Below are 23350 nucleotides of genomic sequence, written 5' to 3' on the forward strand. Positions count from 1 at the left end.
ATAGAGAAAAGTGAAGAATAGTTGGAAAGGTGAACACAAATATTAAACATGGGTCTCCAGCAGGAATTTGATTACATGTGACTGGTCAGGAAAATTTCCACTAGACCACAGGCTCTGCCAGAAAGACATTTCTGCATGTTAAAGCTAGTTATTATAAAAACATTCTCTTGGGGAAATGGGAAAGCAGCTGGATGTTTTATTTGACATTTTAGCAGATGCTCTTATCCAGAGCAACTTATAGTAGTGAGTGCATGCATTTTTATATTGATCCCCTGTGGGAATCCAACCCACAACCCTGGCGTTTCAAGCACCATGCTCTACCAACTGAGCCATACAGCTCAGTTGTTAGAGAGTAATGTTGTTGGGTTATTAGGAGTGGATGGGGATGGTGAGTTCACTGATGGTTTATGAGCATCTTATGCCAAAAGGGACAGGACCAATCAAAAGGCTTGACGAATGTCTTCATTAATTATCCTCTGCCTACTGTTCTCAGTCTTTATGAGAATATTTTTCACTCACAAGACTTGTTGCAGTACAGTAGGAGAATATAATACAATGCGTCTCATTGATTGTATAGAAGTCTGACTCTTGACAATAACCCATTACATGCTCTGCTTTGTACAGAGTTTTGATGTCTTCCCTGTGCGTGTGTCATTTCAACAGTAATTTTAATGTTCAAGAGACAAGAAGAGTTACCAACAGTGAATTAAACACAGATCAGAACTCTGTGACAAATCTCTCTTGTAAAATAGAAATTAGAACACATGTATAAAAAAACGACGAACAAGATATGAATAAAATCTCCTCAGGAAGAGAAGACAGAATCACACTCCAAATACATTTCATGAAAGCTTCAAACCAATCTGAGGATGTTGGGAAGACTAAATGTGAGCAACTAAAATATAAACTCTAAACTGCTTGATATATTTGGCTTGAGTCATCGGGGTAGGTTTAATGAGGGCTGTATGAGCTAAATAGACTAACCACACAGGTCAAACCTAAAAGTGAGTCTGGTTTGGCTACAGAAGGCCAGCATCTGTTAAACAGCTAGCTTACACAGGAGGGGAACTCTTTCTCTCTTCGCTGGCCCTGAGAACATCAGGAACATGTGGGTCTTTTCTTTCATCCTGAAGGTAGAGAATGGAGGGATGGGAAGATGGTAAAAGGGTAGTGAAACTTCTTTTTAAGAATTAGGGCTCTGAGCCACTCCTGGCCTCTGTCACCAGAAGCTTGTCTCCTGAAGGGGTTTGAAGTGAAAGATAATTATCTTAGAGAGATAAAGATTAGACCTGCTTTAATTCTGGGGGCTCCAGGGCCAGGGGGGTTGGGGGGTTTTGGGGAATGAAGGGGTGTAGTACTTGGGGGGAAGGGATGAACGGGTGAAGTTACTGTCCATGATTTTATCAGATAAGCAGGATCAAAGGAAATGGGCTGCTGCACTGAGGGAGACTGCTAGTTCTCAGGGAGGCTGGTGTGTGTGTGTGTGTTTGTGTATCATTTTGTCCAGTGACATACACTACACTACACTATGCCACAGAGCAGTATAGGTAAACCTCTGGATTTTCTGTGTGCATTTCTTGATGCCAACTAATTAAACAGACACTCTTTTCTAGTTTGAAGGGATAGGTCCCCCACAATTTGCAAAATTACATATTGGTTTCCTGTTTCCTTTCCCTTTAAGAAGTCTATGGACAAGATATGAAAGCAATCCATGCTTTGGATTAGTATCCTTGGCATTGTTTCCATATGTCAACGTAAAAAAAATGCAAATAGCGGTCCCATGACTTGAATGGGATTTGTGCCACAAATGCTACAAACGTTAGCATGTGGAAGCAGTGCGAGGGGAACGAAACACCTACAACCTACAGCCATAGAGTATACTCTCTGATTCAACATTCCATTTCTCCACAGCATCTCCACTAATGACATCCTCCATGGATTGTCTTCCAGAGAGACATCAGAGATTGTAACATCCTCTGTTTCACGGAAACATGGCTCACTCGGGATACGTTATTAGAGTCGGTACACCCACCCGGTTTCTTCACGCATCGCGCCAACAGAAACAAACATCTCTCTGGTAAGAAGAAGGGAGGGGGTGTATGCCTTATGATTAACGAGTCGTGGTGTGATTATAACAACATACAGGAACTCAAGTCCTTTTGTTCACCTGACCTAGAATTCCCTACAACCAAGAGAATTCTCTTCGATTATATTCACAGCCGTGTGTATCGCCCCAACCCCAAATAGACACCTCGACGGCCCTGAAACATCTCCATTGGACTCTATGTATACTGGAAACCACATATCCTGAGGCTGCATTTATTGTAGCTGGGGATTTTCACAAGGCTAATCCGAAAACAAGTCTCTGAAAATGTTGTCAGCATATTGAATGCGTGACCAGTGCTGGCATCATTCTGGATCATTGCTACTCTAAGTTCCGTGACGCATACAAAGCCCTCCCTCGCCCTCCTTTCAGTAAATCTGACCACGACTCCGTTTTGTTGCTCACTGCCTATAGACAGAAACTAAAACAGGAAACACCCGTGCTCAGGTCTGTTCAATGCTGGTCCGACCAATATGATTCCACACTTCCAGGTTGCTTCGATCTGGGATATGTTCCGGAATGCTTCAGACAACAACATTGATGTATATGATTGATTCGGTGAACGAGTTCGGTGATGTTGTACCCACAGTGACTATTAAAACCTTCCCCAACCAGAAATTGTGGATTGATGGCAGCATTCGAGCAAAACTGAAAGCGTGAATCACTGCTTTTAATCATGGCAAGGCGGCTGGAAACATGACCGAATATGAACAGTGTTAGCTATTCTCTCCGTAAGGCAATCAAACAAGCTAAGCATCAGTATAGAGACAAAATAGAGTCAATAACTGATTACAAAAACAAAACCAGCCCCGTTGCGGACACAGACGTCTTGCTCCCAGACAAACTAAACTTCTTTGCTCGCTTTGAGGGCAATACAGTGCCACTGACATGTCCTGCATTCACCGCAGCCAACGTGAGTAAAACATTTAAACGTGTTAACCCGGGCAAGGCTGCCGGACCAGACGGCATCCCTAGCCGCATCCTCAAAGCATGCGCAGACCAGCTGGCTGGTGTGTTTATCAACATATTCAATCAATCCCTGCTGATCCCACATGCTTCAAGAGGGCCACCATTGTTCCTGTTCCCAAGAAAGCTAATGTAGCTTTCACTTCCGTCATCATGAAGTGCTTTGAGAGACTAGTCAAGGATTGTTTTTTATTTTTTATTTAACCTTTATTTAACTAGGCAAGTCAGTTAAGAACAAAATCAATAAAACTCATTTTTCAACCGCTTCACAAATTTCTTGTTAACAAACTATAGTTTTGGCAAGTCGGTTAGGACATGTACTTTGTGAATGACACAAATAATTTTTCCAACAATTGTTTACAGACAGATTATTTCACTTATAACTCACTGTATCACAATTCCAGTGGGTCAGAAGTTTACATATACTATGTTGCCTGTGCATTTAAACAGCTTGGAAAATTCCAGAAAATTATGTCACTGCTTTATGTCACGCTCTGACCTTAAGGAGCAGTTTTATTTCTCTATTTGGTTAGGTCAGGGTGTGATGTGGGGTGGGCATTCTATGTTTTGTTTTCTATGTTTCTATGGTTCTCAATCAGGAACAGCTGTCTATCGTTGTCTCTGATTGGGAATCATACTTAGGTATCCCTTTTTCCCTCCTTTCAGTGTCGGTAGTTAACTTTGTTAGAGGCATTCATAGCCCTATTAACTGACTATTCATGATACAGTTATCTGAAGCGCGACAACCCTGTGGAAGCAAGATGGCCGACTGAACACAGCGATGCAGATCGCCTCAAGATAAAATCGTAATATTCAATATCTGTCAGTTTGACTATCTATAACACTTCATTCCACATACTCGTGGATAACAACACAAAACAAATGATAATGCTAGAGAAAATGTATCGACCAATATTACCAAAACAAACAACAACCAAACATGACGGAGAGTTAACATGGAGAGACAATCCCCTAAAGAAAATTTGACTAATTGACGGACACAGACAATTTATGCTTTTCACCACCCGGAATGGTACAGGAGGAATGCGATCTGTTAAAGTCGATAAATTTTAAACTGGGCATACTTGAATTAGTCACTGAAATATAAAGGAGTTGAAGACGAGCCTCAAGATGAGTGATGAAAAAACTGTGACAATGGAAAAGGAAACAAACAAGCTAAAAGGTACAGTCGATAAGATGGAAACGGACGTTAATAAATCCTCTTAGGGAGGATCAAATTTGACAACATCCGGTGAAGTTGGAGCGCCAAATTCAAAATGACAAAATCATAATATTAAACATTCATGAACATTACATGAGTCTTACATTTTGGTCAAACTTAACTTCTTTTGGTCAAACTTAACCATGCAATTATCTGAGTACCTTAAGGGAACATTTTGACATTTTGTGTAAAGTTAGTGAGAAAGTCCATATTGCAACTGTACTAGACGTCCGAAAACGTTTGTAAAATTCGCGGTCGGCGTCGGGCCGTGTGGTAGGGCCGGACCTACCGGGAAGTCATCAAACGAACTTTCTCGGACATTCGGTGTCCGTTTAATAAAATAATCAAATTTGTCATTTTTCCGCTGTCACGGAAATTCCCACAAGAGGGCATAAGCAATCATGTTGCAATTGTACAAAACATCACGAATCACGACAGGGCCTTATCTCCAAAACGGAAAATATTTCAAAGCCGAAACTTGGTGAGCGTAGGTTTGGCATAATGGGCAGTTGGCCCCGAACAAGATGGCGTCTAGGCCTCAACGGTTTTTGAGTTATGGCCATTTCTCTGGGATTAAAGGTCCAAAATGAAAATAGAGAAATAATTTTTCCACTTCACGTCAAAGTAAAGGAGCCTCCGGTGTCAATAAAAAAAGAACCAGCCATTTATCTATCGTCATTTAAGAGAAATCGTACAATGACAAATTGGGGATGTTCAAAGATAGGTGTTTTTTTTCAACAGTTACAGATCCAGTTGCAGGGTGTTCATACGAATCTTTTTAAAGTGTGCTGCGGAGCTCTGCGAGATTTCTGTGATTTTCTATGATTTTCTGAAATAACACACACTCACTAAACCATTCGTAAATAACTCAGTTCTTTACGTAAAGACTTAAAACTCAGGATTATGTAAAGGCATACCCCAATCAGGATATGAGTTTATTTATAGCTTCCTGTGCCAACCGGAAGTGCCTTAAATGGTGTCATAGTGGCTGTTTCCAAGGGTTAAAAAGGTCAGATCTTTTCAAAACTTCATATGTGTGATTAGGCAACCCCCATGAACTGTAAGTCAGTCATTTCTCCCAACAGATGTCAAAGAAAAGCTCTCACACACACACACAGCAAGGATGGAGTGACAAAGTGCGGTGCTTAAAGACACAGAGAGCAGGCAATGGCATTACCATAATCCCTAGGCCGTGCCGAGTTCAACGAGATATCCCACTTGACCGGAGCTCGCTCAGTCTATGCGCAGCGACCATTAGAAAAGTAGGCCCAAAATGAAGCCTGCACCACAACGTCATTTGATTTTGGGTGACAGCGGCGGAACCGTTAGGTTTAGAAGGACAATTCAACCACAGGAATGTTCCTAAGGTCCTCCCAAGCCTAACCTAGACCGTGTGGCATTAACCCTTAACAGTAAAACAGGGTTTTTTGATCTCACAGATTACAATGACTTCTCTCCCCATAGGAATACATTGCCTGCACCCCTATTTTCAACCTCAGGCCTATATGGGTTATGAATGCCGTATTAACCTGTCTTCGATAACAGTCCATCAGGCCACTATGAGGTCTACCTGTGTCGATTCTAAGCTTCCTGGACCAACCGGAAGTGGTTAAAATCACCCTAAAAGTGTATACCCATACTCTGCCTGCAGTTTGATAGACAGTGCATTCAACCCTGTGTAAATCAGTCAATTCTTAACGTAAAGACTTAAAACTCAGGATTCTGTAAGAGCATACCCCAGTGAGGATGTGTGTTGACTTATAGCTTCCTGTGCCAACCGGAAGTGCCATAATTGGTGTCTCAGGGGCTGTTTCAAAGGGTTAAAAAAGTCAGATCTGTCCAAAACGTCATATATGTGATTAAGCAACCCCTATGAACTGTAAATCAGTCATTTTTCCCATAAAAGTTCAAAGGAAAACTAAATCTCACACACACACACAGCTTGGAAGGAGGGACCCATTGGGGTGCGTAGAGCCATACACTGCCTGCATTAGTTAACCTTGTTGGAACTTTTAAAGAACCGTCAGACCTAGAATTCCGAAACTTTAGAATCCTGTTCTAGACCTCAGGTCGATAGTGCGTGGTGAGTTAGGTGGCTCTAGAAGGTTCTCGGACCGAGAAACAGCCTCGTACATTTGCAATGACTTCAATTCATTTTTACCATTACGAAAATGACGACATTTAGAAAAGTCTCAGAGACGCAAGGCTAGGTGCATTGAAACCGGCTCAGCCCATAGAGACGGACCCCGACGTTTCTGTCCGATTGCTCATTCAAGGACCCCATAGCAAGGCATGGAAAAATGTGGATTTTCAGCACCAATTAGGGTTTTACTCGGGCACCGAAGGACCTAGCGAGCCGAAACTTGGGATTCGGGGTCGCCTCAGCTAGGCCTACACATAACATAAGTAATGGACCCGCAGCTAGAACGTAACTACGTGTTTTATGGTTTTTTTATGGTTTGAACCGAAGGCGTTGTGAATTTTGGGCCAGCTCTGAAGTATGTAATAGTTGGCTACTAAACGAGTTGGAAAAAGTGGTTTGGTGTCAGTTTGTATCAGTTTGGTGTCAGAATGATATCTAATTGACTGATGGACTCTTGTCCACTTGACTCTTGTCCATTTGCAATATGTTTAAACAGTAAGGTACCATCACCAAAGTGACATTCTGAAATCAACCCTAACGAGCGATTGAGATGAACCAGAATCACTGCCCAGCCATCCCGAGTTCATCAGGCCAGTCAATTTCACATTCCTGCAGGATTTTTATAGCATGACAAATTCGTGATGGTACCTGCCCATTGAACCATATTGCAAATGCACAGTGACTTTGCAAAAGTGAGAAAACATAAAAAAATTGACATAATGAAATCATGAAAACAATGCGTATCCATCAGAATATTTTAAACAGTCCATAAAGCACTCACCCCCACTGATAGAGGGCCGTAGTAGGGTACTCCCATAGCGGGCATGGATGACAGGAGTACCGGTAAATGTATTTAAAACAGTATTTTAATTTTTAGGTTACCAGATGCACATTTCAAATCACCAGTTGCACTGAGGAAAATCACAATCTGCATCCATCGTCATATTTTAAACTGTCCATAAAGCACTCAAGGACGGCCCCCACTGATAGAGGGCCATAGTAGGGTGTTCACATAGCGGGCTATAATAATAGAATGACCGGTAAATGTATTTTGAACCATATTTTAATTTTTGGGTTACCAGATGCACATTTCAAATCACCAGTTGCACAGAGGAAAATCACAATCTGCATCCATCGTCATATTTTAAACGGTCCATAAAGCACTCAGGACGGCCCCCATGGATAGAGGGCCATAGTAGGGTACTCCCATAGCGGGCATGGACAATAGGAGTCCCGGTAAATGCATTTACAACCATATTTTTATTTTTGGGTTACCAGTTGCACAACAATGCACGTGCATTTGCAATATGATTCAATAGTGAAAAAAACATCACCAAATGGACATTCTGAAATCAACACAACGAGTGATGGAAAGGAACAACTATCACTGCCCAGCCATCCCAAGTTCATCGGGCCAGTCAATTTCACATTCCTGCAGGATTTTTATAGCATGACAAATTCGTGATGGTACCTGCCCTTTCAACCATATTGCAAATGCACAGTGACTTTGCAAAAGTAAGAAAACATAAACAAATGGACATAATGAAATCATGAAAACAATGCGTATCCATCAGAATATTTTAAACAGTCCATAAAGCACTCAGGACGGCCCCCATGGATAGAGGGCCGTAGTAGGGTACTCCCATAGCGGGCATGGACAATAGGAGTCCCGGTAAATGCATTTACAACCATATTTTTTTTACCAGTTGCTCAACAATGCACGTGCATTTGCAATATGATTCAATAGTGAAAAAAACATCACCAAATGGACATTCTGAAATCAACACAACGAGTGATGGAAAGGAAGGTGCCCAGCCATCCCGAGTTCATCGGGCCAGTCAATTTTGCAATTCTGCATGATTTTTGAGCATGCCAAATTCGTGATGGTAAATGCCCATTGAAACATATTGCAAATGCACGTGCATTTGCAATATGATTCAATAGTGAAAACAACATCACCAAATGGACATGATGAAATCAACACAACGAGTGATGGAAATGAACAACTATCACTGCCCGGCCATCCCGAGTTCATCAGTTCAGTCAATTTTGGCCCCCCAAAAAGTGACTTTTGACTTCCTATGAAATCATATTGCAAATGGACAAATCATATTCCTTATGCACAAGTAAAAAAAAAAAAATTATGATAATAAAATTGGACAAAAGTATATTCATACAGTTCTTACACATGTGTAATTGACAAAAAAAATCGAAAGAATTTTGAAAAACGGTCCAGAAAGCACTTTTTTAAGGGGTGATACGTTTTTGACAAAAAAAACATTTTTTCAAAATTTTCGCTTTTGGATGTTGACTTGGGTTGCATTTCCAATATGAAAAACCCCGGTGGAGCGCATTCGCCACCTGTTGGATTTTTGAAGTGTTACAACTGGCACATGCCATATGGCATTTGCAATCAACTTTGCACGAATCAACGCCACATTGGGTGGTATTGGACATCGTGTATATGGTTTGTCCAATGCCAATGGTTTGCCATTCATTTTTGTCCATTTCAGGGGGGTATTCCCTTACATCATTTAAAAACGTAACTTCTTGTTAATCTAACCATGCGATTATCTGAGGACAGCTCCCCACATCAAAATACTTTTTCAAACCAGCACAGAAGTGTCACAAAAATGACAAATAGCAATAAAATAAATCACTTACCTATGAAGATCTTCCTTTGTTTGCAATCCCAAGGGTCCCAGCTACACAATGAATGGTCGTTTTGTTCCATAAAGTCCTTCTTTATATAAAAAAAAAAACAGTTTAATAGGCGCCATTGATTTCAGTAATCCACTCGTTCAACATGCACACAAACGAATCCAAAAAGTTACCTGTAAAGTTCGTCCAAAAAAGTCAAACGATGTTTCTAATTAATCCTCATGTAATCTAATATCTAAATAAACAATACAATTTAAGACGGAGAATAGTTTGTTCAATAGGGAAGATAAGTAACGAAGAGTGAGCACCTCATTCACATGTGCATCAAGACTTTTCTAATGAGGGACACCTTGGATAAACTACAACTACTTGTTCGTTTTTCAAGAAATAAGCCTGAAACCCTGTCTAAAGACTGTTTACATCTAGTGTAGGAACTGCAATCTGGGTCCTATTTGTTTGTATATCCCATAGGCTAGCATTGAAATGGCCTGTGACCTCAAAAGAAGAATCCAAATCTTGGATAAACTACAACTACTTGTTCGTTTTTCAAGAAATAAGCCTGAAACCCTGTCTAAAGACTGTTTACATCTAGTGTAGGAACTGCAATCTGGGTCCTATTTGTTTGTATATCCCATAGGCTAGCATTGAAATGGCCTGTGACCTCAAAAGAAGAATCCAAATGGATTTTCCTCCGGTTTTTGCCTGCCATCATTCCTGTTACACGCACAGACAATATAGACAATATAGACAATTACAGACAATTTAACGATTTTAGAAACTTCAGAGTGTTTTCTATCCAATGCTACTGATTATATTATTATTATTATTATTATTATCTTAGCTTCTGGGCCTGAGTAACAGACAGTTTACTTTAGGCACTTCAGTCATCTGAACTTCCGAACACTGTCCCCTAGCCCTAAGATGTTTTAACGAACTTAAAAAAGAGAACATTTTTCTGAGAGAAACCTTACTTTACATACAGGCTAGATCTATGAGAGAATCTGGTACTTACTGCTATCAAAGAAAAATAAGGCAGAAGTCCTGAAATTGTGGTGAAATAATTATTTCTTACAGCGTTACAGATCCCAGGTGATGTGGTCAACAAAATCCAACCTGAACGTCTACACCGTTTAGGAGAGAGAGGACAGATGTGAGCGCACAATTGTTGCCAAATTTGCACTCTTTAAAGATACAAAAATGGTTAAAAGCCTGGGTAAAAAAAATTGGAATGAATGATCAGTTCCCAAAGAAAATTGCAGAACGGCACAAAGTTCTGTACTCTTCAAGGAGAAAAGATTCAAAGGGAAACGTGTAGCTCTCGTAGTCGATAAACTGTATATTGATAACCAAATGTTCTAAGACACCAAGACCACTCCATGGCTATTCTAAACATTGCAAAGTTCCCATAGAGGAGTCGAAAAATGGAATACCCAATACTATCCATGGTAGGAATTGTAATAAGAAAATATGTAGGAAAACAAAAAAATACTCCAATTGATAAAGAAATAAACTAAAACTACACTATACCATTTAAGACGGGGCATGTCGTAAAATAATTAGAATTCGACTTTCTTTTTACAGTATTTGATAAATTGATGACAGCATTAGAAGAAATTATAATTAATGAAATAATACATCTTCAAATATAAGGAACTGGAACACAAAAATACTCAAAATTAACATGGTAGAGATAAAACACAGCAAACAGAGTACAATCGTGGCCAAAGGATTTAAGAATGACACAAATATACATTTTCACAAAATTTGCTGCTTCAGTTTCTTTAGATATTTTTGTCAGATGTTACTATGGAATACTGAAGTATAATTACAAGCATTTCATAAGTGTCAAAGGCTTTATTTGACAATTACATGAAGTTGATGCAAAGAGTCCGTATTTGCAGTGTTGACCCTTCATTTTCAAGACCTCTGCAATCAGCCCTGGCATGCTGTCAATTAACTTCTGGGACACATCCTGACTGATGGCAGCCCATTCTTGCATAATCAATGCTTGGAGTCTGTCAGAATTTGTGGGTTTGTGTTTGTCCACAAGTTATCTAGGGGATTAAGGTCTGGGGAGTTTCATGGCCATGGACCCAAAATATCAATGTTTCGTTCCCCGAGCCACTTAGTTATTACTTTTGCCTTATGGCAAGGTTCTCCATCATGCTGGAAAAGGCATTGTTTGTCACCAAACTGTTCATGGATGGTTGGGAGAAGTTGCTCTCGGAGGATGTGTTGGTACCATTCTTTATTCATGGCTGTGTTCTTAGGCAAAATTGTGAGTGAGCCCAATCCCTTGGCTGAGAAGCAACCCCACACATAAATGGTCTCAGAATGCTTTACTCTTGGCATGACACAGGACTGATGGTAGCGCTCACCTTGTCTTCTCCGGACAAGCTTTTTTCCAGACGCCCCCAAAAAATCTAAAAGGGATTCATCAAAGAAAATGACTTTACCCCAGTCCTCAGCAGTCCAATCCCTGTACCTTTTGCAGAATAACAGTCTGTCCCTGATGTTTTTCCTGAAGAGAAGTGGCTTCTTTGCTGCCCTTCTTGACACCAGGCCATCCTCCAAAAGTCTTCGCCTCACTGTGCATGCAGATGCACTCACACCTGCCTGCTGCCATTCCTGAGTAAGCTCTGTACTTACTGGTGGTGCCCTGATCCCGCAGCTGAATCAACTTTATATACAGTGCCTTGCGAAAGTATTCGGCCCCCTTGAACTTTGTTTCCTTTTGCCACATTTCAGGCTTCAAACATAAAGATATAAAACTGTATTTTTTGTGAAGAATCAACAACAAGTGGGACACAATCATGAAGTGGAACGACATTTATTGGATATTTCAAACTTTTTTAACAAATCAAAAACTGAAAAATTGGGCGTGCAAAATTATTCAGCCCCCTTAAGTTAATACTTTGTAGCGCCACCCTTTGCTGAGATTACAGCTGTAAGTAGCTTGGGGTATGTCTCTATCAGTTTTGCACATCGAGAGACTGAATTTTTTTCCCATTCCTCCTTGCAAAACAGCTCGAGCTCAGTGAGGTTGGATGGAGAGCATTTGTGAACAGCAGTTTTCAGTTCTTTCCACAGATTCTCGATTGGATTCAGGTCTGGACTTTGACTTGGCCATTCTAACACCTGGATATGTTTATTTTTGAACCATTCCATTGTAGATTTTGCTTTATGTTTTGGATCATGGTCTTGTTGGAAGACAAATCTCCGTCCCAGTCTCAGGTCTTTTGCAGACTCCATCAGGTTTTCTTCCAGAATGGTCCTGTATTTGGCTCCATCCATCTTCCCATCAATTTTAACCATCTTCCCTGTCCCTGCTGAAGAAAAGCAGGCCCAAACCATGATGCTGCCACCACCATGTTTGACAGTGGGGATGGTGTGTTCAGGGTGATGAGCTGTGTTGCTTTTACGCCAAACATAACGTTTTGCATTGTTGCCAAAAAGTTCAATTTTGGTTTCATCTGACCAGAGCACCTTCTTCCACATGTTTGGTGTGTCCCCCAGGTGGCTTGTGGCAAACTTTAAACGACACTTTTTATGAATATCTTTAAGAAATGGCTTTCTTCTTGCCACTCTTCCATAAAGGCCAGATTTGTGCAATATACGACTGATTGTTGTCCTATGGACAGAGTATCCCACCTCAGCTGTAGATCTCTGCAGTTCATCCAGAGTGATCATGGGCCTCTTGGCTGCATCTCTGATCAGTCTTCTCCTTGTATGAGCTGAAAGTTTAGAGGGACGGCCAGGTCTTGGTAGATTTGCAGTGGTCTGATACTCCTTCCATTTCAATATTATCGCTTGCACAGTGCTCCTTGGGATGTTTCCTGAAGTCAATCACCATCTCCACGGTTTTGACTGTGTTGAGTTCCAGATTGTTGTGACAGCACTCTCCATGGTACTTGGACTTGTCGCTGTTGGAGATGAGACCAACCAGGGTGGTGTCATCAGCAAACTTCAGTAGTTTGACAGATTCCATTTTATATTTTGTCATTTTAGCAGATGCTCTTAGGTATCCGCCAGAGAGAGGGATAAAACAGCAGGAATTGTCCACAACAGCCATAATAGTACTTAAACCATCATCAGAGGGGAGATCAGTGATGAAATCAATCGACAGATGATTTGGGAGGGCGGAATGATGGGTGAAGTCAGGACAGGAACCTCTCCCAGATCGTGGAGACGGGACAGGGCATCGGCTTTGATATTCTTTGAACCTGGGCGGTATGACAGGGTTAAGTTTAATCTAGTGAAGAAAAGGGCCCACCTTGCTTGGGGAAGGTTCAGCTGTCAGTATGTACACCAGGTTCTGATGGTCGGTGAGGATGAGAAATGGGTCCTTGGGGCCCTTCAGCCAGTGTCTCCACACCTCTAGTGTCAAATTCACCGCCAGGAGCTCCCGGTCGCCGACGTCATAGTTCTTATCTGCAGGAGACAGTTTTTTTTAGTGTATGCACATGGATACAATTTTTGTGGGATACCTAGGACAACCCCCAAACCCACTTTTGAGGCATTCACCTCCGCCGCGAAGGGCAGCATAAGATCTGGGTGTTTCAGCAACGGGGTGGAGGTGAAACGCCCCTTCAGTAGGCGGAAGGCCTCATCGGCTACCGGACTACACACCAAGTTAAAGGGTCCACCCTTGAGGTGAGAGGAGAGGCAATAGAGTTGAAGTTCATAATGAAGCGGCCACAGAAGTTGGCAAACCTCAAACTGTTGTAGTCCCTTCATGGAGGTTGGAACGGGCCATGACCTGACTGCCTCGACCTTCCTATCATCCATAACCACTCCTTGGGGCTGATCAGGTATTCCAGGAAGGAGACAACAGCCTGATGGAACCAGCACTTCTCTGCTTTGATGTACAGGTGGTTCTCCAGGAGGCATCCCAGGACAACCCGGACCTGGGAAATGTGATCCTCCAAGTTGTCTGCGTAGATAAGGATGTCATCAATATACAAGACCACCTGACACCCAAGCATGTCTCGGAACACCTCGTTCATGAATGCCTGGAACACAGATGGAGTATTTGGCTAATCCACAATGCATCACCAAGTACTGGTAGTGCCGAGACATTCTGATGAAGGCCATTTTCCATTCACCCCCCTCTCGGATGCGAATCAAATTGTAGCACTCCTCAGGTCCAGTTTAGTAAAGAAACAGGCCCCGCGGAGCACCTGGCACCAACGGGAGAGGGTAGCGGTACTTTGTGGTGATGAAATTGAGACCTCCCTCCTTCTTGGCCATGAGGAAGAAGCCTGCCGAAGGGAAGGTGGATGGGCGGACAAATGAGGAGGGCGAGAGGCGGTGGAAGTGCCAACACTCCGGAAGAAGGTTATCCAGACGGATGGCCATCGCGATGAGTGCGTCTTCTTGACACGGCAGCTCCATCTGGACCTCTTCGCGCAGTCCTCTTCTGAATAGGATGTTGAGCGCCGGCTCATTCCAAGTGCTGGAGGCTGCCATGGTCCGGAAGATGAGGGTGTACACCTTAACGGTGGAAGCCACAGCATTTAGATGGAGTCCCGTCATATTTGTCCGGGAGGGACAATAGGACCTCACTGACCTGGGCGGACTGCGGGATAGGCTGGGGGACTGGCTTGCTGGAACGACTCGTGGTAGATGGTCCTCCGGTAGTTGGAGAGGATGCCCCTCCGGTGATGTTGAGGCATTGGAGAACGCGGAGGACAACATTCATAGCCGTACCCAGTTGCGTCAATTGGTCGTGGTGTTGGCGATTAGATGTCCCTGTGTCCCTTCTGGGAGCTTTCTGGATTTTCTGCTGCTTCCATTTGTTGAGGCAGTATTCTGTAACGTAGACGCATGGAGTCAGGTAGCAAGTGCAGTTGGTGAATTTAATAACAAAGATCATGAAGATCTACAAAACAAGAGAGGCATACTAGGCATGAAATCCAAAACCAATACTGCCTGAAGACTGAGGCTACTGAGACCTAAATAAAAGGGAAGTAATCAAGATACTGATAAAGTCCAGGTGTGCATAACGATGGGGAGAAGGTGTGCATAATGACCTCCTGCCCAATATTTTGTGTATATTTTTGCATTGATCTTAACCTCTCTGGGATATGTGGGATGCTAGCGTCCCATCTTGCCAAACGCCAGGGAAAATGCAGAGCGCCAAATTCAAATGAATTACTATAAAAATCAAACTTCACATGTAAGATAGCAAATTAAAGCTACAATTGTTGTGAATCCAGCCAACATGTCAGATTTCAAAAATACTTTTCGGCGAAAGCAAACGATGCTATTATCTGAGGATAGCACCTCCGTAAACAAAGAGAAAGCATATTGCGACACAAAACGCAGAAATAAAAATATAATTCATGCCTTACCTTTGACAAGCTTCTATTGTTGGCACTCCAATATGTCCCATAAACATCACAAATGGTCCTTTTGTTCGATTAATTCTGTCGATATATATCCAAAATTTATTTGGCGCGTTTGAGCCAGAAAAACACCGGTTCCAACTTGAGCAACATGACTACAAATATCTCAAAGTTACCCGTAAACTTTGCCAAAACATTTCAAACTACTTTTGTAATAGAGCTTTAGGTATTTTTTTATGTAAATAATCGATAAAATTGAAGACGGGATGATCTGTGTTCAATACAGGAAGAAAACAAACTGAAGCATGCTTTCTGGTCACGTTCCTCTATCTAACAGTACACTTCAAGTGACCCTCGTTCAAGATGGTCGTACTTCTTCATTACACAAAGGAATAACCTCAACCAATATCTAAAGACTGTTGACATCCAGTGGAAGCGATAGGAACTGGAAGAAGGTCCATTAGAAATCTGGATTCCCAATAAAAATCCATTGAAAAGAGAGTGACCTAAAATGGTTTGTCCTCAAGGTTTTGCCTGCTAAAGAAGTTATGTTATACTCACAGACATGATTCAAACAGTTTAGTAACTTCAGAGTGTTTTCTATCCAAATATACAAATAATATGTATATCTTATCTTCTGGGGATGAGTAGCAGGCAGTTGAATTTGGGCATGCATTTCATCCGGACGTGAAAATACTGCCCCCTGTCACCAAGAAGTTAACAGACCAGGCACTAATCCCTGACACTCGATGGAGGCGATAATGGAGCTATCGAGGCCGGCGCACGGGCACGCTGGTGAGACTATGGCGGCGAGTGAATAAATCGCCTCTACCCATCTGTTCTATTGGTGATTGTGCAATCTCTTGTGAATAAATTGACCAGCTCCGTCCGAGACTATGCTACCAAAGGGACATTAAGAACTGCAATATCAAATCAGATTTATTTGTCACATACACATGGTTAGCAGATGTTAATGCGAGTGTCGCGAAATGCTTGTGCTTCTAGTTGCGACAATGCAGTAATAACCAACGAGTAATCTAACTAACAATTCCAAAACTACTACCTTATACACACAAGTGTAAAGGGATAAAGAATATGTACATCAAGATATATGAATGAGTGATGGTACAGAACAGCATAGGCAAGATGCAGTAGATGGTATTTAGTACAGTATATACATATGAGATGAGTAATGTAGGGTATGTAAACAAAGTGGCATAGTTTAAAGTGGCTAGTGATACATGTATTACATAAAGATGCAGTAGATGATAGAGTACAGTATATACGTATGAGATGAATAATGTAGGGTATGTAAACATTATATTAAGTAGCATTGTTTAAAGTGGCTAGAGATATATTTTACATCAATATCCATAAATTCCCATTATTAAAGTGGCTGGAGTTGAGTCAGTGTGTTGGCAGCAGCCACTCAGTGTTAGTGGTGGCTGTTTAACAGTCTGATGGCCTTGAGATAGAAGCTGTTTTTCAGTCTCTCGGTCCCAGCTTTGATGCACCTGTACTGACCTCGCTTTCTGGATGATAGCGGGTTGAACAGGCAGTGGCTCGGGTGGTTGTTGTCCTTGATGATCTTTATGGCCTTCCTGTGACATCGGGTGGTGTAGGTGTCCTGGAGGGCAGGTAGTTTGCCCCCGGTGATGCGTTGTGCAGACCTCACTACTCTCTGGAGAGCCTTACGGTTGTGGGCGGAGCAGTTGCCGTACCAGGCGGTGATACAGCCCGACAGGATGCTCTCGATTGTGCATCTGTAGAAGTTTGTGAGTGCTTTTGGTGACAAGCCAAATTTCTTCAGCCTCCTGAGGTTGAAGAGGCGCTGCTGCGCCTTCTTCACGATGCTGTCTGTGTGGGTGGACCAATTCAGTTTGTCTGTGATGTGTACGCCGAGGAACTTAACTTACTACCCTCTCCACTACTGTCCCATCGATGTGGATAGGGGGGTGCTCCCTCTGCTGTTTCCTGAAGTCCACAATCATCTCCTTAGTTTTGTTGACGTTGAGTGTGAGGTTATTTTCCTGACACCACACTCCGAGGGCCCTCACCTCCTCCCTGTAGGCCGTCTCGTCGTTGTTGGTAATCAAGCCTACCACTGTAGTGTAGTCCACAAACTTGATGATTGAGTTGGAGGCGTGCGTGGCCACGCAGTCGTGGGTGAACAGGGAGTACAGGGGAGGGCTCAGAACGCACCCTTGTGGGGCCCCAGTGTTGAGGATCAGCGGGTGGAGATGTTGTTGCCTACCCTCACCACCTGGGGGCGGCCCGTCAGGAAGTCCAGTACCCAGTTGCACAGGGCGGGGTCGAGACCCAGGGTCTCGAGCTTGATGACGAGCTTGGAGGGCACTATGGTGTTAAATACCGAGCTGTAGTCGATGAACAGCATTCTCACATAGGTATTCCTCTTGTCCAGATGGGTTAGGGCAGTGTGCAGTGTGGTTGAGATTGCATCGTCTGTGGACCTATTTGGGCGGTAAGCAAATTGGAGTGCGTCTAGGGTGTCGGGTAGGGTGGAAATTATATGGTCCTTGACTAGTCTCTCAAAGCACTTCATGATGACGGAAGTGAGTGCTACCTAAAAACAAGTATCATGTGCTTTCACCCATGGAATTAGCTGTTAGGGGTTCAAAAGTTAGCTGGTGGGATAACCTGAAATATTCTGCTTTTACAAACTGTTATGCTGTTTTCAAATGAAACACAATACCTTGCTTTTGTTAAAGCTTTTAGAATGTATTCGTTTTTTGTAGTCTTTTAGCTCAGTTACCTTAGCTCTCTTGGGAACAATGGTGGCCCTCTTGAAGCATGTGGGAACAGCAGACTGGGATAAGGATTGATTGATCATGTCCGTAAACACACCAGCCAGCTGGTCTGCACATGCTCTGAGGGCGCGGCTGGGGATGCCGTCTGGGCCTGCAGCCTTGCAAGGGTTAACACCTTTAAGTGTTTTACTCACGTCGGCTGCAGTGAAAAGGAGAGTCCGCATGTTTTGGTAGCGGGCTGTGTCAGTGGCACTGTATTGTCTTCAAAGCGGGCAAAAAAGTTATTTAGTCTGCCTGGGAGCAAGACATCCTGGTCCGTGACGGGGCTGGTTTTCTTTTTGTAATCCGTGATTGACTGTAGACCCTGCCACATACCTCTTGTGTCTGAGCCGTTGAATTGCGACTCTACTTTGTCTCTATACTGACGCTTAGCTTGTTTGATTGCCTTGCGGAGGGAATAGTTACACTGTTTGTATTAGGTCATGTTTCCGGTCACCTTGCTCTGATTTAAAAGCAGTGGTTCGCGCTTTCAGTTTCACGCGAATGCTGCCATCAATCCACGGTTTCTGGTTTGGGAATGTTTTAATCGTTACTATGGGAACGACATATTCACTGCACGTTCTAATGAACTCGCACACCGAGTCAGCGTATTCGTCAATGTTGTTGTTCGCCGCAATGCGGAACATATCCCAGTCCACGTGATGGAAGCAGTCTTGGAGCGTGGAATCAGATTGGTCGGACCAGCGTTGAACAGACCTCAGCATGGGAGCTTCTTGTTTTAGCTTCTGTCTGTAGGCAGGGAGCAACAAAATGGAGTCGTGGTCAGCTTTTCCGAAAGGAGGGCGGGGGAGGGCCTTATATGTGTCGCGGAAGTTAGAATAGCAATGATCCAAGGTTTTACCAGCCCTGGTTGCGCAATCGATATGCTGATACAATTTAGGGAGTCTTGTTTTCAGATTAGCCTTGTTAAAATCCCCAGCTACAATGAATGCAGCCTCAGGATATGTGGTTTACAGTTTGCAAACAGTCAAATAAAGTTTGTTCAGAGCCATCGAAGTGTCTGCTTGGGGGGGAATATATACGGCTGTGATTATAATCAAAGAGAATTCCCTAGGTAGATAATGCAGTCGACATTTGATTGTGAGGAATTCTAAAATCAGGTGAACAGAAGGACTTGAGTTCCTGTATGTTGTTGTGACCACACCACGTCTCGTTAACCATAAGGCATACGCCCCCGCCCCTCTTCTTACCAGAAAGATGTTTGTTTCTGTCGGCACAATGCGTGGAGAAACCAGCTGGCTGCACCGATTCCGTTAGCGTCTCTCGAGTGAGCCATGTTTCCGTGAAGCAAAGAACGTTACAGTCTCTGATGTCCCTCTGGAATGCTACCCTTGCTCGGATTTCATCAACCTTGTTGTCAAGAGACTGGACATTGGCGAGAAGTATGCTAGGGAGTGGTGCGCGATGTGCCCGTCTCCGGAGCCTGACCAGAAGACCGCTTCGTTTCCCTCTTTTATGACGTCTTTGTTTTGGGTCGCAGGCTGGGATCCAATCCGTTGTCCTTGGTGAAAGGCAGAACACATGATCCGCTCCGGGAAAGTCATATTCCTGGTCATACTGATGGTGAGTTGACGTTGCTCTTATATTCAGTAGTTCTTCCCGACTGTATGTAATGAAACCTAAGATGACCTGGGGTACCAATGTAAGAAATATCACAAAAACCTGCATAGTTTCCTAGGAACGCGAGGCGGCCATCTCTCTCGGCGCCGGAAGTACAAAACTTCTCGGAGTCATAGCTGAATAAGATCATGGATAATATACATCTAGCTGGTTTTTATATGCATTGGCAGGACAGAGTGGCCGGTAAATCCGGTGAGATCAGGGGGTATTAACAACAGCTGTTGTGCAATCTCTAATATTAAGGAAGTCTCAAGGTTCTGCTCGCCTGAGTTAGAATATCTCAGGATAAACAGTAGACCATGCTATTTACCAAGAGATTTTCATCTGTATTTTTCATAGATGTCCACAACATACCTATGGTGGCACTAAGAGCGCACTCAACAAGCTGTATAGAGCCAGAATTCTGAAAACCAGAAAATGCTCACCCAGAGGTAAAGCTCTTTGTGGCTGGTGATTTTAATGCTGTTTTACCTAATTTCAACCAGCACGTCACCTGTGCAACTAGAGGGATAAAAACTCTAGATGTACTGGGCCGTACGCACTGCCCTCTGTAGTGCCTTGCAGATGCCGAGCATTTGCCATACCAAGTGGTGATGCAGCCAGTGAAAAGGCTCTCAATGGGGCAGCTGTAGAACTTTTTGATGATCAGAGGGCCCATGCCAAATATTTTCAGCCTCAAGAGGTGGAAGGGGCGTTGTCGTGCCCTCTTCACAACTCTGTTTGTGTGTTTGAACCATGATAGGTCATTAGTGATGTGGACAGCTGTCAATCCGCTCCACTATAGCCCTGTCGATGTAAATAGGGGCGTGTTCGCCCCTCCATTTCCTGTAGTCCACGATAAGCTCCTTTGTCTTGCCCACGTTGAGGGAGAGGTTGTTGTCCTGGCACCACACTGCCAGGTCTCTGACCTCTTCCCTTATCACCGTCGGTAATCAGGCCTACCACCGTCGTGTCGTTGGCAAATTTAAGGACCAAAAAATTGACCGCTGTGCATATAGATTTCAAAATAGTTGGGAAGAGATTTTCGATGTTCCGATTCCATGGCACATAATCTATGTATTGATATTCAGTTTTCAGTTCCTCCTGTAAGCCCTAGTATTGAAAACAGTCAAATGCATTCTCTCCGTTACCCACACGCACTTTAAACATTTGGATAATATAGCATTTAAAGGCTGACATTGGTTGATTTTAATACTTCTGACAGACAAAATTCTAACTCCACCCATAACTTTTTGACTTTTAAACATTCCCAGAAGGCATGGATTATTATAGCCTACTGCAGACCTAAAATCTATGGGTGCCTCTATACCAGGCGGTGTCAGAGGAAGCAGAATGGGAGCGCCAAGTCTAGGTCCAAGAGGGTTCTAAACAGCTTCTACCCCCAAGCCATAAGACTCTTGAACATCTAGTCAAATGGCTATCCAGACTATTTGCAGTGCACACTTTACACCACTGCTACTCTCTGTTGTTATCATCTATGCATAGATGACTTTAATAACTCTACCTACATGTACATACTACCTCAACTAACCGGTGCCCCCGCACATTGACTCTGTATCTGTACGCCCTGTATATATTCTCGATATTGTTATTTAACTGCTGCTCTTTAATTACTTGTTACTTTTATCTCTTATTCTTATCAGTATCTTGGAATTTTCCAAGCTCTTTAAAAGCACAGTCAACTTAGTGTATGTCAACTTCTGACCCACTGGAATTGTGATACAGTGAATAAGTGAAATAATCTCTGTAAACAATTGTTGGAAAAATTACTTGTGTCATGCACGAAGTAGATGTCCTAACCGACTTGCCAAAACTGTAGTTTGCTAACAAGACATTTGTGGAGTGGTTGAAAAACGAGTTTTAATGACTCCAATTTAAATGTATATAAACTTCTGAATTTAACTAAGTATATTTAAAATTAAATACTTTTAGACTTTTACTCGTAGTATTTTACTGGGTGACTTTCACTTTTACTTGAGTCATTTTCTGTTAAGGTATCTTTACTTTTATTCAAGTATGACAATTGGGTACTATTTCCACCACTTAGTGTGAGACGTGACATGAGGAAGCACAGCCCTCCAGCTGATGTGTTTCTGTGAATTAATAGACCAATGGCTGGATGAGCCATGAGTGTCCCATTCCAATGCTCTTAAGGTACTATTTAAAGCTCTGTTAAATGTACTTTTAGTTTGTTTATTAATGCATTTGTGCCTGCTTTTTACCTACGGTAGGGTATGTGGCTCGTTTGCCTTTATTTCAACTACTGAAGCGCGTTCTGGTAAGCTTTAATTCTAGTGTGTTACATTTTGGGGATTGTTAAGTAATGAGTCATTATTCCATATCCTTAATAGAGCGACTAATATTTTACACTTGTTCTGTGTAACAATGTTTTAACTCAACCCAAATGTAGACCATTATTGTATGGCAAAACAGCATGGTGTGTGTTTGCTGTCAGCCAAAATGTGTCAGTGAATGTGAATATCTATTGATTAGCTCTGACACTGTCTGATAGACAGATCTGTGCTAACACCACTTAAGACAGACAGTGTCACACACACGTTTGATTTGTTTTTCTCAGACTGCAATCTAAGTGCACATCAAGTTCGACTGAAGTTTAAGGCTGATGTTTGTACTGTTCGGTTCATTAACTAATCTAAATCAATTCTAATAATCAATCCTGGCTTATGAAATGTTATCTTGTGAAATAATACATATTTAGGCAATAGATATGTTTTGATGTTGTCACATCTGCTCCTACTACGCCCTCTGGTGTTCATCTAGTGTCTTCTTGACCTGCAGTTACTCCCCCTGCACACTATCTCTCTCTCCCTCTCTCTCTCTGTGTGATTGGAGACATGTGTGCTGGAGTCAGAGCAGATCCCTACCAGCTGCAACTCGTTCAATAACCAAGACCTCTACAAATACTCAGTCCTGCCACTTCCACTCTGCCAGATTGTAGTCTCTGCTCAGTCAGTTATGATTCTAGCCATTTATTATTACTCAAGATCCCATTACTCTGCTGTGCCTGTTTCCCTGCCTGACACCGTTTATCCTCTCATTGCAGTTACCGCTCTGTCTCTGGCTCCTGTTCCACATCTCACCAACCAATTACATTGCTCTGGATTTTACTCACCACCACTACCTTGGATTCCCCTCAGGGCCTGTTTACCCTGTTCTACTCAGCCAACTCCAACCTCAGTCTCCACATCTGTTTTTTCTGCAACTCATCCGAGCTTCCCCGGATATGCACTCCATATCTGTGTAACAATAAATAGTTTGGTTTATTCATCACTGTTTCCTCATCTGAGTCTGCTCTTGGGTTCCCCTGTGTCGCTCTGCTTAACAGACGTGCTATTTAAAAAAATTATATATTCTTGTACATTCTCTGACGTGATGCATGTTCTGAAATGCAGGCAATATAAATGTATTATTTGAAATTCAACATTGTATCTTGATTTG

At 42.6% G+C, this 23350-nt stretch overlaps 2 long non-coding RNA genes across 3 annotated transcripts in view; both read left to right on the top strand.

Moving 5' to 3' along the window:
- The window catches only part of LOC149970650 (uncharacterized), an 809841-nt gene that overhangs the window by 657008 nt on the left and 129483 nt on the right, over positions 1-23350 (top strand). The window lies entirely within an intron of this gene.
- Positions 1944-23179, top strand: LOC149970656 (uncharacterized). 2 transcript variants are annotated; one of them, XR_016492945.1, is made up of 2 exons: positions 1944-2077; positions 22956-23179. It is a non-coding gene; the product is annotated as an uncharacterized LOC149970656 (long non-coding RNA). The 2 variants fall into 2 exon arrangements; XR_016492944.1 differs by lacking the exon at positions 1944-2077 and adding an exon at positions 19712-19834.

The sequence above is a fragment of the Oncorhynchus mykiss genome, chromosome 28 (assembly GCF_057628025.1).
Source record: "Oncorhynchus mykiss isolate SJ-2025 chromosome 28, ASM5762802v1, whole genome shotgun sequence".
NCBI lineage: Eukaryota > Metazoa > Chordata > Actinopteri > Salmoniformes > Salmonidae > Oncorhynchus > Oncorhynchus mykiss.